The sequence below is a fragment of the Gambusia affinis genome, linkage group LG23, assembly GCF_019740435.1.
Source record: "Gambusia affinis linkage group LG23, SWU_Gaff_1.0, whole genome shotgun sequence".
NCBI classification, from domain to species: Eukaryota; Metazoa; Chordata; class Actinopteri; order Cyprinodontiformes; family Poeciliidae; genus Gambusia; species Gambusia affinis.
This window is the reverse complement of record NC_057890.1, coordinates 12,715,484-12,730,255: the sequence shown is the minus strand read 5'-3', so window position 1 is coordinate 12,730,255 and position 14,772 is coordinate 12,715,484. Positions and strand designations below refer to the sequence as shown.

The 14,772-nt window shown below is 37.7% G+C and overlaps 1 long non-coding RNA gene across 1 annotated transcript in view; it reads left to right on the top strand.

The window, feature by feature from the left end:
* LOC122826155 overlaps positions 1-12,865 on the top strand; it is a 48,944-nt gene extending 36,079 nt beyond the window's left edge. Inside the window, exons 2-3 of the long non-coding RNA XR_006369743.1 lie at positions 2,671-2,690; positions 12,822-12,865. This is a non-coding gene — a long non-coding RNA (uncharacterized LOC122826155). The remainder of the gene's footprint in view (positions 1-2,670; positions 2,691-12,821) is intronic.
* Positions 12,866-14,772: the final 1,907 nt, after the last annotated feature.

Here is a 14,772-nt window from a genome sequence, read left to right as displayed (position 1 = left end):
CACACCACAGTGAAGCCATAATCTCTGCAGTTGCCTGATCAGGCTCAATTCCAAACGCATTTCAGATTGTCTAACCCTAACATGGAGCTACTGAAGTGAGGGAAACCAGAGAAAGCACTGCCAGAAAGAGTAGAATCTGTTAAGCAGTACTTGCTTAGCCTGAGGATATTAAAGATCATATTTGCCTCCCAAGATAAATCTAGCTCAGCATTCCATAATTAATTAATTTTTTTGAATCTTTTGTCTTTTGTTGCTTTGAAAAATTTTATCAGATGTTTTATGTAATCACACACACATAAAAATAAAAGATGACTTTTATTTCTAAAATAATGTTTAAAAAGTTGTCTTTTTAGCACTGGATTCTGCATCCCTCGTTCATTTTAAAAAAATCATTTTACAGACTCGTTTATGGTCTTTTGGTTACAGTTTTGAAAAATAAAAAGAGAAAATAATATCTCCATAGATGCAGCCCACTCATGCCAGCAAATGCAAACGAGACATAAGGGCATCATGGCGGACATTATAGCTGAAGATCCGTTAACAGATCCGGTAAAATCCAGATTGGGGAAAACACATGAGATGACTGCATCGTTACAAGATATGTTTACTCCACCTGTCAGGTTATTGAGAAGATGTACCAAGAGCAATTTTGAACAAAAATAAACTAGAAGTGTTTAAATGTAGGTGTGATGCAGAAACGCCAAAGGCTGACATGGTGTCTCTGGAGGGCCATGACAGGAGGAACAACAGCTGATTCCTAAATCTATCACAGCATGGTGGGTGATTTTTGCGAGTAAATAACCAAGAGGGGCCAAGAACACAGCCCATCTGGACTCACTGTCCCAAGCCTCCATGTCTTTTTGCCAAAGATGGGAGACATAGGATTCTGGACTAAAACTTGAGCAAAACATTTCCTGCCCAAATTCACAAAAAACTTTGATTTTGATGCACTTTGGTTGCATCTTTATATTTCACCAACAGTGTGAAAGTTTTTGACTTATTAGGTTATGAAACCACTTGAGTTTCCGGTCTAACAGGTTAATGGCTGTCTGTGATGGCCCAGCAGTCATTTTAAATCTGATAGAATATTTTTGTGTTGCAATAAACTGAGACTAAGACTAGTTTATAAGAGTAAATCTAAACAACACTGCTCAGTTCTCCACCCAAGATGAGGACAAAAAAAATACGTGACAAATGGAGGCTCACTAGAGGAAAGCTTTCATGGGCCAAATGAAAAATACTAAAAAATAAAAAATAGCTTAAGATAAATTGATGAGACGCTTATCCCTTAACCCCTGGTCTCATTGTGTCGCCTATTGGTGAACCGGGCTCCATCTTTTGACCTTTGACTCTGAACATTTTGCTCCTCTGCTCAGCAGACAGAGATTCTCAGCACCTCAAAGGTTGTTTCTGCAGGGAGACAGTGGCTGTTTTCATTTTAGCACAGGTGTTGTAGATTTAGTAGTTCTCCTATTTGAAATTCAATACCAAATTGCATTAGCAATCCAACTCGGTGTCTTGGTAAAAAGAAAAATGCTCCACTGAATAAAAACCATCCAACTGAATTTTTAACTAGAGGGTTCGACTTAACTTTCGACTCGACTGGGTGCAGTTCTTGGTTGGTGTGCTGCAGTTTGTCAGAGGTGCATCACGGTGTCTGTCTCCTTTTTCTTCCAATTTCTTTCTGTCTCTCTTCATCACTTCAATTCCAAAGACTTGACTCTCAAAAACCCAGAATACAGAAAATTGCTTGTACATTAGATTGCCATTTAGAGTAATACAATCATGTCTTTACTTTTCCAGTGGAAAGATAATTTATACCATGCAAGATAACAATAATTTTGGAACAATTTAAACTTTAAAGTTGTGAAACATGTAATGAAATACTAAGGTGCCATATTTTAGTCAAAATGTTTTAAGCTTAAGTGAACAATTTGGACAATGTCAAAAGTATATTACGTATAGACATAATTTTGCGTAGTCTTCTAGACTGAACAAATTTTTTGAAAGTCTTGGTCAGAAAAATAAAGATTTGACATCACTGCCTTAAGTTCAAAGTCTAATAAAATAGACTCTCTTATATTTACTAACTTATTTGCTTCTTGAAATAAAAACTATCTAGATATTTATCTGGCAACTTCATTGCATCTGCTTTGTTTCTATTTTGGAAAGAAGTATGCTAATACAGGTAGATGTTATTACCATCTGCTAGAATTGATAGGCACATTTACATCTATTTTTATTTTGTGCAATTTGCTTTGTGAATGGGAAATTATCCAAATAGCAGATGCAAAACATAACATTCCCCTTTTTAATGCATAATCAATTCTTAGTCCAAACAAGCAACATTTTTATTTAGATGTCATCCAAAATCATTGCAATAAAAAAGTGTCATATTTTACCAAAATCTTGTGGCGAAGAAATTATAAAAAAAGAAGAAAGGAGTGCATAACAACTGAATCCAAATGTCATAAACGGCATACACCATCGCTCCATTAAATTTCACATTTTAAAATACAAGCTGTTGCAGAGTATGTGCTTTGTAGTGCAATGATGCAAAATTTACTGTGATGGCACATTTTGGGTTTTGCTTTATTCTTTGTGTTACAGCGGCTGTCCAAGCGTTGCCACTGATTCCTAACCTTCATGTCTTTTGCTTTTCTTTTTCAGTGTTTCTGCAGAGGTGAAAGGTAACTAACCATATCTTGTCTTACATTTGGGGGCTCTCCTTTACAATATTGAGTCTCCCTCCACTCTTCATTCTTTGGCGCTTTTCATCCTTTCTCACTTCTAACTGAATTCCTTACCAGCATATTTTCTCCTTTCTGCCTGCCATGCTTGGGTAGCCACACATGTTCCCGTGGGGTGGTCCATCAGCCCACGTTGCCCAGCACTGGCTGCTTTTTAGTGCCAGGACTCCACTGAATTGGAGTTCAGGTATCATCTGTTTGCACTTCAAAGCCAGAGTGTGACAGACCAAGTTGAAACGCAGAAGGAGTCACAGGAATTATTAGGAAAAAAAGTTTTTATTCGAACCGAAGAGTTATATTTGCAAAATGAAGTTAATCTCATTAGAGGTCAAAGAGACAAAACTGAACTCGGGGACTTGGACTCCACAAACAATGCATAACTGAGCTAACAAAAAAATTACACACAAAGATATATGGCTGATCGTACCGTGACAACACAATGGGTGCAACTATGCACAATACAACCACTAGCTACAAAACACTTTGTGCAGCTAAGTTTGTTGGGAAATTAAACACAACGGGGGAAACACAAACATTAAATGTCGTTTTTAATTTTCTCAGAACTAAAATAGAAAAAAAGAAAACTTTTTAGGTTAGACATACTGTGGTGATCTACCAACTGGTGCAACAGGCCCACCAGGAGTGAAAACGTCACAGGGTTGATAATGTTTATCTGTGTTAAAGTTTTTCTTTGCTGTGGTGCAGACATGGGGGAAAGTCTTCATCAAACGCTGCCCTTCCTTAGACCTTTACTGGTGATTTACACTCTGCCCACAATGCTTATAGTATCATGCTGTGCTCAGCTTCCCTTGACCTACTAAATCCATACAACCAGCACTAATGCAGATGTGAAGGACTCAGATTGGGCTGGACAAGACTAACTTGAGACATCAGACTTTAAAAAAAAATAAACTTAACTGTAATTTGATCAGCTTATCTTTTAAGAAAATGTTTTGTATTTTTATTTAGAACATATTAGAAATGTGTAAAATATGAGCTTCTTGACCTTCATTGCCTCTTCTCTTTTTATGATTTGTTAAAAATGAAATGTTTAACAAGGTCCAAAATCACTTAATTGCATACTTCTATTGAACCTGTCCACCATTTTGGTATTATTTAGTTCTATACATTTCTCTGTATCTGTCTAAGAACTATGGCAACAAAACAAATATCTTGTAGATATTGGAAATGATCCAAAAACTTATTTTCTTTTTGGGTTATTTTCTCCTTTCTTGCCATCCTGAGTAGGATATTTTATGCATGATAAGCAAGAGCAAATTATATTATGTTTTCATATCATCAGTTTCTGCCATGTGCTTGGATCATAATGATGGATAACTCCTTAGGAATGCAAGATCACTCCCTGCTTGCCTGTTGTCCAAGCTAAGGGATTTTATAACAAATTCATCTGCGGGTGTCACTTTGTTGGCACTGATTGGGCCTAACAGGGTTTTTTGGGGGGGAAAATAGAGGTTTGTTTGGAAAAATTGCAAATCCGGGCTGACAGTTTGTCTAGTGCTCGCTGAGAGAGGCTGAGCTTCCTTTGGGAAAATGGAACTGAGGGGAATGATTTTATTTACATTCATTCTGTTTTTGGAGTCTTAAAATTTCTAATTTCTTACATAAATTTTTTACCCTGGATAAATGATATTACGATGAAACATTTTACATTCCAGCCCTCCCCAAAACTCTCTGCTTCTTTTCACCTTACTTGATATGCATTGCTCGACTCAATTAGGAGCATAACCCATTTACCACAAAGTCCATTTCTCTGCTTATCAGTGAACATTAAAAAACTCACCTTCACAGGTCAATAAAGATTTTAAAGCCCATAAGAACTTTGGAAGCTGATCTCAGCAGGTTAACCTCTCGCATACATTCGACCACAGATGCATACACTGGTATTAAAACAACAAAGACGGATGCACTGAGACAACTACGGTACATGTTTGCTTGTTTTTACCCCCCATCAGCTTCTGTCATCATAACCCAGAGAAAATCCTAATTGCAAAATCAAGTTTATGTAATTAATTTAGTGCTTGGAGCCAATGAAATGTTCAATTCGTGACTCTGATGACTCCTTATCTGCAATGCAGTAAATGACGGCAGATTTGATTTAAAGACACAGGGTACTGAAAATTTAGATTAACTCCCCTATTCGCTGACACGCTGTGAAAAATATGACATGTCTGACTCGCATTCAGATATCTTCATAATTCAGTTAAACACTTTTGCAGTGTGTCTCTTATTTTACAGTTTCATCAGTAAAATTACTGAAGATGATTAGAGTTCCACCATTTTTGAGAAAGAAGGAAATCTCTTGATGTTCTAAAAGTTTTCTTTATTATTCTTTTTGATTAACTACAGTTATAATCTTGAGATTAATGCTGGTGTACATTTTTCATGCTTCTTCACAATGCCCTTTTTAACCCAAATCAAAAAGTCATTTTCATCATTAGGTACAAACCCTGTTATGGAAAAATAAAACCAACTCATCTCAAACTAGTAATATATTCATAGAAGTATGGGCTTTGCACCTTTTGTTGCAAAGTGTAACCTAAATTGATAAACATTGAATTTGCTACATTTTCTGTATATAAATACAGAAAATGTAGGTCTGTACCTTAATTTTTAAAATGGACAAAGATTTTGAAAAGGGGAATTTTTTTTCTTCATCGCCTCTCTTTTTCTTGTTTGAGTGCTCTCCCACAGATTCGATTCCTGTCCAATGGGCCTGACAAGCCCTGAAAAGAGACCCTGCTAATCTCTTCTCAAGTGTCAACTCCCTCCTCTGTTCTTTTTCTGAAAAGATGTTGTTTATCTGACCAAAGCCCTTCGCAGTGTCATTTACGCTGTGGGGTGCTTATCGACCATGAGATAATTCAAAAAGCCCCTTGGTCTGCTTCTTGTTCATTAAAAGTTTCCTCAGACTCATCTTCAGAAGTGCATCCATCTGGAACTAGGAAGAGTAGTGGGGGTGGGAAGGGGTTATGGACAAGGGACGTAGATGTTATATTTCAGTCTGGGCTCCTGTGTTGTTGTATTAAATTTCTCTTGACATTCTTGTTTAGATCCCTGATTGATTGGGTCTTGGTTTGAGGCTGGTTTCATTTGAAAAGCTTTGTTAGCGCTGATCAAATAATGACGGACAATCCTTAAAGGGGATCTGTAACCTACACAGGCCGCTAATTTTCAGTGGTATACCTGAACACTTTTATAGTTAATCACAGAGATTTACAAATGCTTACTTGCATCAGGTTCACTGAAATGAACCTAGTTACATTTTGTACCAGTGAACTAAAACATCAAAGTAAATGCAACACCCTGAATTTAACAAGAAGTTCCAGTCCAGTGGTCCATTAAACTTTGAAAGACTTATTTTTGACAACCTGGAGTTGTAGTTTAATTCTAATCCCAGGGCGCATATTTGTATGTTGCAATAAAATAACCAACGGCAAAGTGTCAGTGTTGACATTGCTTCAAACAAGCACTTCAACTTAGCTCTGAAAATGCTCAAGGACAAAATAAGAGAGGAGACGAGTTGAAAGATTAATGCTTTTCATGTGGCCCAGTGTTTAATTTATCAATAAAGCTGTCAGGCCTCCACTAACCTGGGCGGGTGTGCTCTGGCATTAATCAAACACCAGCATCAATCTATATGTTCAAAGCTGCTGGCCAGCACTCTGACATTGCCTATATCCTGGTTGTCCCTTTGCCAAAAGGCTTGACCAGTGATGCCTGTCTTCCTAAACAAGACACTCTATGGAGATCGTTTTAGCTGTTCTTGTAAGATTCCAGACAGACAATGTCCGAATCAGATGAAAAAATTGAAACATAGGTGGAAGAACTATTTGCTGTATTCTGCTGTGTTCTCTGTGCTGTTAGGTAATTATGGATAGTGGATTAGGCAATCTGTCATGGGAAGGCAACAGGTAGATTGATACCAGCCTAGCCCCTTCCTGTTTTTATCCCCTTGCTTTTAAGATCCTCATGGCGTTATTTGGGAAATAGCAGTGTCCTGTCCACTCATCCATCAAATTGTTGCTTGTTCCCTTGGAAGACCTCTGTGCCATGAGGCTCTGGGGGAACTGAAGCAAATAGTTAGAATGTGTAAAGTGGGAGGTTATAGCGGCATTGTGATCGATGTGCAGCTGAGCCTCAGTGATGGATTTAGGGATCAAATGTAGACAATACAGTACACATTGAGAAGATGATGCTGAGGGATGAGAGTGTGGGAGTAGAGAACTCGAATTCTGACAGAATTCATTTTCTGATAACTGGCTGCAGTCTGTTTTTCTTCTTAATTACTTGCAATACAGTAACACTGTAAAGACTTCCTTTATCTTACTCATGTGGCTTTGGCCTGAGTTTGACAGCCTTTCAGTAAGCTGTAATTGAAAATATGTCCAAGGTGCTGCTTAAAAAAAATAGTTTGCTGTCGCACTCCCTGTCGCAGTGGTGTAGACAGGGAGACGTAAACTGATGGACAACCTCTAGATAATGTTTGTACGACAGGATAAGCCTCTTACCTACCAAAGCATTCCTGTGTAAACAATTAGGGCCAAGCAAGTCTGGAAACAAACACAACTTTGGCACAGTATTCAATTAACAGGAACTGAATGTAACGTCTACTTTAACTGCCTCCAGACAACTATTTTGGAGTTTTGCAGTCTCCAAGGCAACAGGTTGCAGTAGAGACACAGGAGCTAGAGAGACACAAGAGGAAAAAGGGCTGATGACTAAACTGCACTTGAAAGCCATCCCATTTGAGGGTAATCAACTAGTCATTTGCAGGTTTTGATTAATAGCCTCATTCAGAATTCTTTTCATTAAAGACTTATTTGCTTAATTTATCCAACATCCTTCAATTCAGGGTGGTAATTTGCTTATCAAATAATGAAAATTCCAGAAGAGGTTGTTTATTATTTATTTTTAAGAAGTGTGGCTTTGCATGTTCTGATTGTACACCATTCCTGATGGGTTTTTTTTCTTTCAGTATTGCTTGGCTAATGAGCTTCATAGTTCTAAGGGGGTATTACCAGTTCATAGACAAATCGGTTTATAGATTGTTTATTTATTCATTTATTTTTCCTTCTGGAATTTCTTGTCAGAGAATGATTGCACAGAGAAATTGGATTTACTTTTACACAAACTGTTGGTGAGAAAAAAAAGATGAAAAACTGTCAGCATGATGAACATTTAATTGATCACAAAATCTGGTATTAATCTGGTGTAAAGTTGAAGACAAATTGTTGACTGACAGGTCTGCATTGCAGATCAAGTTAAGCTCAGTTTCTACTTGAGTGCTTGCATGTTTTTTTAACAACAACCTTTTATTCACGGTGCTTCATAAATGTATTCCAAATTACCTTTTTTCATATTTGTTTTAACTTTAAATTCTCAAACTCAGATATCTACTATTGGTATCTTATGTAATAAAACCCAAAGTCACTTATTCTTGTGAAGTGGAAAGAAATTATATTGGTTTAAATTTAAGTCTTGCTAGCAGTATTTTGTAACTCTCCCTTTTTCCATACTTTTTGCTGCGTTTTCTAGTGATGTATTATGATGACTGTGAGCAAGCCAGCGGCATTCAGAATATCCTGGGCTGAAAAGGTATCTCTGCCACATCTTCAAATGAAGATTTTAAAACATTGCAGTGGTATGAATACTTTTTCAAGGCATAGTGGTACCTTTACTTGGCTATCCATAAAAAAAAAACAACATATCCTTGTCAACCCAGAGTCAAATCAACTCAGAAATCTGGGACAGTCACAACAGACCCCATGTGTCTTGTTAACACTACACTCATTTTCACAGTTTTTGCTGTCCACATGGTGTCCCCTGCTCTGCCAACTCAATGTGATGCATGAGCTCCATAAACTAAATTAATCCCAGACAGAAGCGCTGGCCTAAACTGAGTAGAGCTCTCTCCAATTTTGCACTAATACTCACAGATAGAGCTCTAGTATGGAGGTTTAATCATCTAACAAAAACTTTGAACTTTATAAAAACCAATAAACTGTAATAATAGTGAAACATAAGGACAAATTTGACATGGTGCAATCCTGACAATATGCTACGACTTAAGCAGTTGACATTCCTGTTATTGCATAACCTTTCTTTCAGCAATAGTGCTTATTAGGGTTTTAGTGAAAAAAACAATTGACCTACAAAACTCCAAAAGGTGTTAAATCTTAACTCAAGCACAACAAATGTACTGGGCAAAATGTACCCAAATACTTAGATGAGGTCCTTTAAGCCAGATCACCTGTCAAATCTCTGAGAGCAAAGTGTAACTGGAGGCCTCTTGTGTTTTTATTTAATTATAGTTGAAGTTATTTCCCTGCAGGCATTCTCTTTGCACTTGTCAAACACTCAACAAAATCTCCATTTAGAGTGGATCTCAGTAGTATCTTTGCTGATAACAACGGCCCTTGTTTCAGAACTATAACAGTCCTCCAAATAGTCACCAAATAATTCACACCCTCCCGGTACAGGAAGTGCTTGTGTTGTAAGTGCATTTTCTGTCTGTGAGACATGACAGGAAAGTTCAAAGCATGAATTGTATTAGAGGACAGATGATGTGACTTGTGCGCACTGATTTTATTTTTAATCCCTGTGGTGGGTGGCTGAAAAAGAAATAATTCTTGAGTTGTGACCAACTCATTAGTTTCTGGAGACATTGTCCAAAGCATGTGATAATGAGGTCTGTATTGCTGGAAATGGCTGAACAATAAATGCATCGCTGTCTCAGAACGTCAAAGAAAATTGCATTTGTCTTGCTGTCATTTTTTTTTTTTGCAGGATTTCCTATATGAGGATGCCACCAGCATCTGGTGACTCAGTTTTCAGATGTCAGTTCCTGGCTAAAATGCTACCATAAATTTGAGTGAATGTCGAACATTATTCTGTCAATTTCTCCCCAGCAAAACTGCCAGTTTGTTCCTTCTATAGCATATGAGGCTAGTTAATAATAAATGCTGCATAATGTGAAAACTGTAGGACAGATGTTTACACACACCCACACCACTGGTATGAATGTCAATTAAATTTTGGTGTTTTAATGATTTAAAAAATATTTATACTTTCAGGGAGAACATTGCACAACTTACGTCTTAAGATTTTCAAAATTGATGCCCATGTTTCAATTTATAATTTTCTGTTATTCCCTCATGGTCAAACATACATATAGACACATACTGATATTTAAATAAATACCTCAGACCAAGTTGAAAATAACTAAAAAACTCTTTGCAAACGATGAAATGATTCTCACTGAAAATTTGATTCCTCTTCTTGCCTGAATCAATAGAGCTCATTTAATATTGGTAACTTTCTATAATGTTTTGACATTGTGTGGATACTTCAAAAATAAATGTAACCTTGTGCACTCAGTTCTTGTTCTTAACAATCACTGAAGCATAATGTTGCATATTCGGTTCACTCCAAAGCAATGTTCAAAATAATCAAAATGACTAAATTAATAATATCAACACCAATAGAAAATGTATGTCAAGATTGGACAAACTCTGTGGACAATGTGAAAGAGCTAGTAAAAAGGCTTTTGACGCTTTCAAAGCATGAGAAAGTTGAGTGACTAAGGATGTAATACATTGGAGAGTACCTACCTTGTGGCCTGATTTCCACTTATGTTAATGAGAACAGCACCATACACCAGTATGTTAGCAGCCATTTTGTAGCACTGCACTTAGAGCCTGATTATGTAAATGAATCACGATCTCTACAATGAAATTAGAGCTTGTTGTTATTTTAGATCTCCTAATCAATAAAGGAGACATTTTCATTCAGGACACAGTTTAAACCAGCCATGCGAGACAAAGTCCCTTCCTCTTATTTTCAGCTCCCTTATGAACTTTCCACTGTATAATGGTTGTCATTCATTTTTATTAACTGCTATAAATGAGGCAGACATCTGCTGTATTAAAAATGTAATTATCAGAATACATAAATATGTAATTTCTGCAACCTGCATAATTGATGTGGGCTAATGCACAGTGTTAAAGGAATAAACTTCCACTTAGCAGGAACATGCCACAGGAACAATAGGTGGGCTCTTTGCTGATAATTGAACACGCAGACAATTCTCAGTCCTGTGAAAATGTTAATCACACAAGATGGATCCTTCATCAGCTGGCTCATCCATAAAAAGCACCATTCACATCTGTGAAGTACAGAGAAATGGGAGCAGAGTGGGAGACTAAGATGCGTTCCCATGGTAAGAAGAAGTGAGGAATTGCCCCCAACTCTTCTCAGCTCAGCAGAGAAATATGACCTCAAATTCACTCAGAGGAAGTGAATGACAAAATCAGACACACACCACAGGAGAAACCTAATTATGTTACAGTCATCATTATGGTGATTAAAATGTTGGCTAATGCATGATGCATGGCACGGCAACCAATAGATAGCCAGTTCATATGCATGAGACATATCCCTGTATCAAAATGCAATAGAGCTACAGGGTCTCTCCAGTTCTCAATATATCACAACTTGCATTAAACTAATATCATTCCATTGACATGATAGCTTTGCTGCTAAGCATTTCTGAGGCTTTTGCAGAAATCTGTAAGGCACTTTAGGTTGAAAATATATTCATGCCTGGAAAATATTGTCATTGAAAGAGGAGGGTGTGCAGAAAACAGAGCAAGGTGAGCAAGTATTTTAGGTCTGTTGTAAACAAATATTCACAGTTGAGACTGTGATCATGTAGAAGATAGAAATACATTTGATAATTCTAACTGACCCAAAATAAGAAAAGATTGGTCTGATTTAACTTTAGACAGCGAGGGAAAAATGTGTGTTTTGTGTCTCTTTATACATGTCTGTATGTATGTAAACTTCTGGCTTCAACTGTATGTGAGCCTTAGCACAAACCTTGAGGTGCAATTTCCTGTGCTGACTTCAAAAACACATTGTGCTGAGAAGAATCTACATCTTAGCCCATACCTCGCACATATACACAGAGCTCATTGTCCTCATCAGAGTAGGCAGTCATGGGGCCACTGAGCTGTGGCACGTCGGACCGCATTAACTAAAATTCCCTGTGTATCCCCCAGGCTCTACTACGTTGGGAGTGTGTGGTGTCATCTGAGGACTGTCTGCAAGCTACCCTCATTTTCCATCTTCCGTTCTCACTTTTTCACTCCCCTCACTCTCCTCTCTTTTTCTTTTTCCTCCCTCCCCCTCTCTGTGACCTCTCAGCCTGTCTCTCTTGCTAAATTTGGCATATATCCCATCGAAGTACACCCTCTGTATATGTTTTTCTTTGACTTATTGTCCTTTCCTTTCACCTTGCAGTACTTTTCCCCCTTCCTTGCCTGACCCTCCACGGGAAACTGACATTGAGATTTTTGTACATGTTGTATTGCATTAAATAATTGAAGATCTCTTTGAAACAAACAGCTACACACACAAGACCCTGTCTTCCCACTGCATCCCCTCCCCCAATTATCTCTACATCTTAATTAGGCCCTCATATCATGCAGAGACCCTCCCTGGTGACAGTGGGTGAATTTGTGACTCTATGCATGTTTTTTGCAATAGCTTCCCTGGTCTAATTCTGCTGTAGTTGTCCTTACTTGCCATGGGATGTTCTGTCAGGCTGACTAATTACCAGCTGGTATGTGTGTATATATGTGTGTGCGTAAGTGTATTCTTCTGGATAGGACTGCATTTTTTTGTGCAAAAGAACACAGTGTCTACTTTGTGTTAGTGATCTCTTGCTGTAACTTGGGACATTAATATTGATCACTGTTCTGTCAACACACCCAATCAAATGGTGTGGTGCTGATTTACTGGGATGCTAATTTGATTTTAGGCTCACTGGCCTCTTCCTTCACTCTTCTTTCACCTTCAAGAGAATTGGATTAGGCTATTTTAGCAAGTCTTGGTACAGTATAAAGCGTGGTTTGCATAGAAAGCACTTCAGAATTAAAATTCAACTGTGACTGACATTCTATTATTAAACTTTACCGCATTAACGGGCCCTGAAATGTAATGAATACAGTTCTGATGTTTAAAGCACAGTATTAATTCTGCTGCACTCAGTTAACAGGAAGGAATGAAGACTTGTGTACCAAGATGTTTCTGGGGGCAGTGATGACACACCCATTAAAACAACGCTTGTTTTAATTTTTGTAAGTTCCCTTTTAGTTGATCAAAAACATCAAATACATGGAGACAAGCAATGTCAAACACATCGGTATGTCAGACCCTTCCTTTTCTAATCACATCTTTATGTATACCAGCTTTCAGAAGTGTATACTTCTGAAAATAGCTTGCTGTTACAGATGTCAGGTTTTCATAACCTAAGAAATTACCATAGTAGATTTTAAAACGTACATTGCCGAAAGGTCTTAGTATTGATGTGGGTGGCTGTGGCTCCCTGTAAGGGTCATTGTCCTGTAATCAGAAAATTAAGGGTTCAATCCCAGCATCCTTCCCTGCCACATGTGCCCTTGGGCAGAGAAGGATGCCCTTGGCCAGGCCCTTACTGAAGTAAATTTTCAGTTCTATTCTAATGTACTAAGTTGTACATTTATATGCATAGTAGATATACTCCCATATCTTTCTTTACGTAAACACCTTTTTTCATTGTTTTTCTGTTTTCGCTTCAGTTGTACCAGACCAACATCACATTAAAGGTAGACACAGAACCATGCCAATTCTTAAGAGCCGCTGTATATGATGTGTGAGACCCTGCCTTCATTTGAATAATTACTTTTCGTCTAGCCTAGCTGAGCAGAGCACCCAAGTTTAATCTTTTCCCTCGTTTTGTAAGAGGGATTATTTAAATAACATTTTTTTTTTTTACCCTTTTCTACCGAGGACAATGTTGTGACAAACAAGACATTCTTTTTGGTGGTCTCTATTATACAGCATGAAGGCTTAATAAGGTCTTGACTTTTGAAAGGGCGCCAAGACATTTCAAAATTTAATTTTGAAACTGGCTTATAACTTATTAAAATGTTTGAGGCTTATAGTTACATTTGTTCTTTTTTTTTGGCATCTTAGATGTGTGTATGCTTAAAGTTATATTAAAGTTTTTTAAATCTGTGATTTGTTAGCCCTTCCTCAACTCATTTGACTACACACAGTTCATTTTGAACAGTGACTGCACATGTGTAACTTATTTTGAGTAAACTTTGATTTTAACAGCCCACTGGGCCACTTGTTACCCTATGCACCTTTCATAATGGGTGTGGGCAGAACAATGGGTGAATGACGACGAGACAAGTATTTGTACATTTTTGTTTCTTGATCCTGGCAATGTGACCAATGTGAAACATGGATACAAATGAAGAAATTAGTGATTTAAGTGTTTCTTTAGGTCTATGTTCAGGATAATGAAACCAATATTGATTGGCAGCATTTGTTGCTTATGTTTTGTGACTTTTCTTCATTAGATTCCTCCAGCACCAGCATCTGTTGAAAACTCTTGAATTTTGAAGATATTCCTTTATCTCTCAGATGCATCATTGCTCCTTGCATTTTGTGACTTCAGTGAAAAGTATTTAGTCAAAGACTTGTAAGATATTAACTTAAGTTCACAACTGTCTACATTTGTAATCTGTGCCATTTTAATCATGCTACTATTGCTGTTATTGAATAAAAGTGTTGGTAAAGAGGGTCTGGTATAGAAGGCCTCTTTAAGGGTCCCTGCTCTTTCCCTCCATCACATAGTATCTCTCTTAATCTTTCCTCCACTCTCTTTGTCAGCCTTCCAGTGATTTGATGGGTATAGCTGACAGATGACAGTCTCATTTCCATTCAGGCATGGTTTCTTGCTATCTAGGGGCTAAGCCATGCAATAGCTATAAGTGTCACATTAGATCTCAGCCAGGAAGATGGGAATGGCAGAGTGACAGGGAAGCCAGCCGCAACCACCATTATCTGTGCCTTTGTGGGTGACACCCACAGATAGAAATGTGCAGCTGTAGTGTGTCTGTGGAGAAGCTAATGCATGTTTTGTTAGCCATGATCTTTACAATGTCCCAGA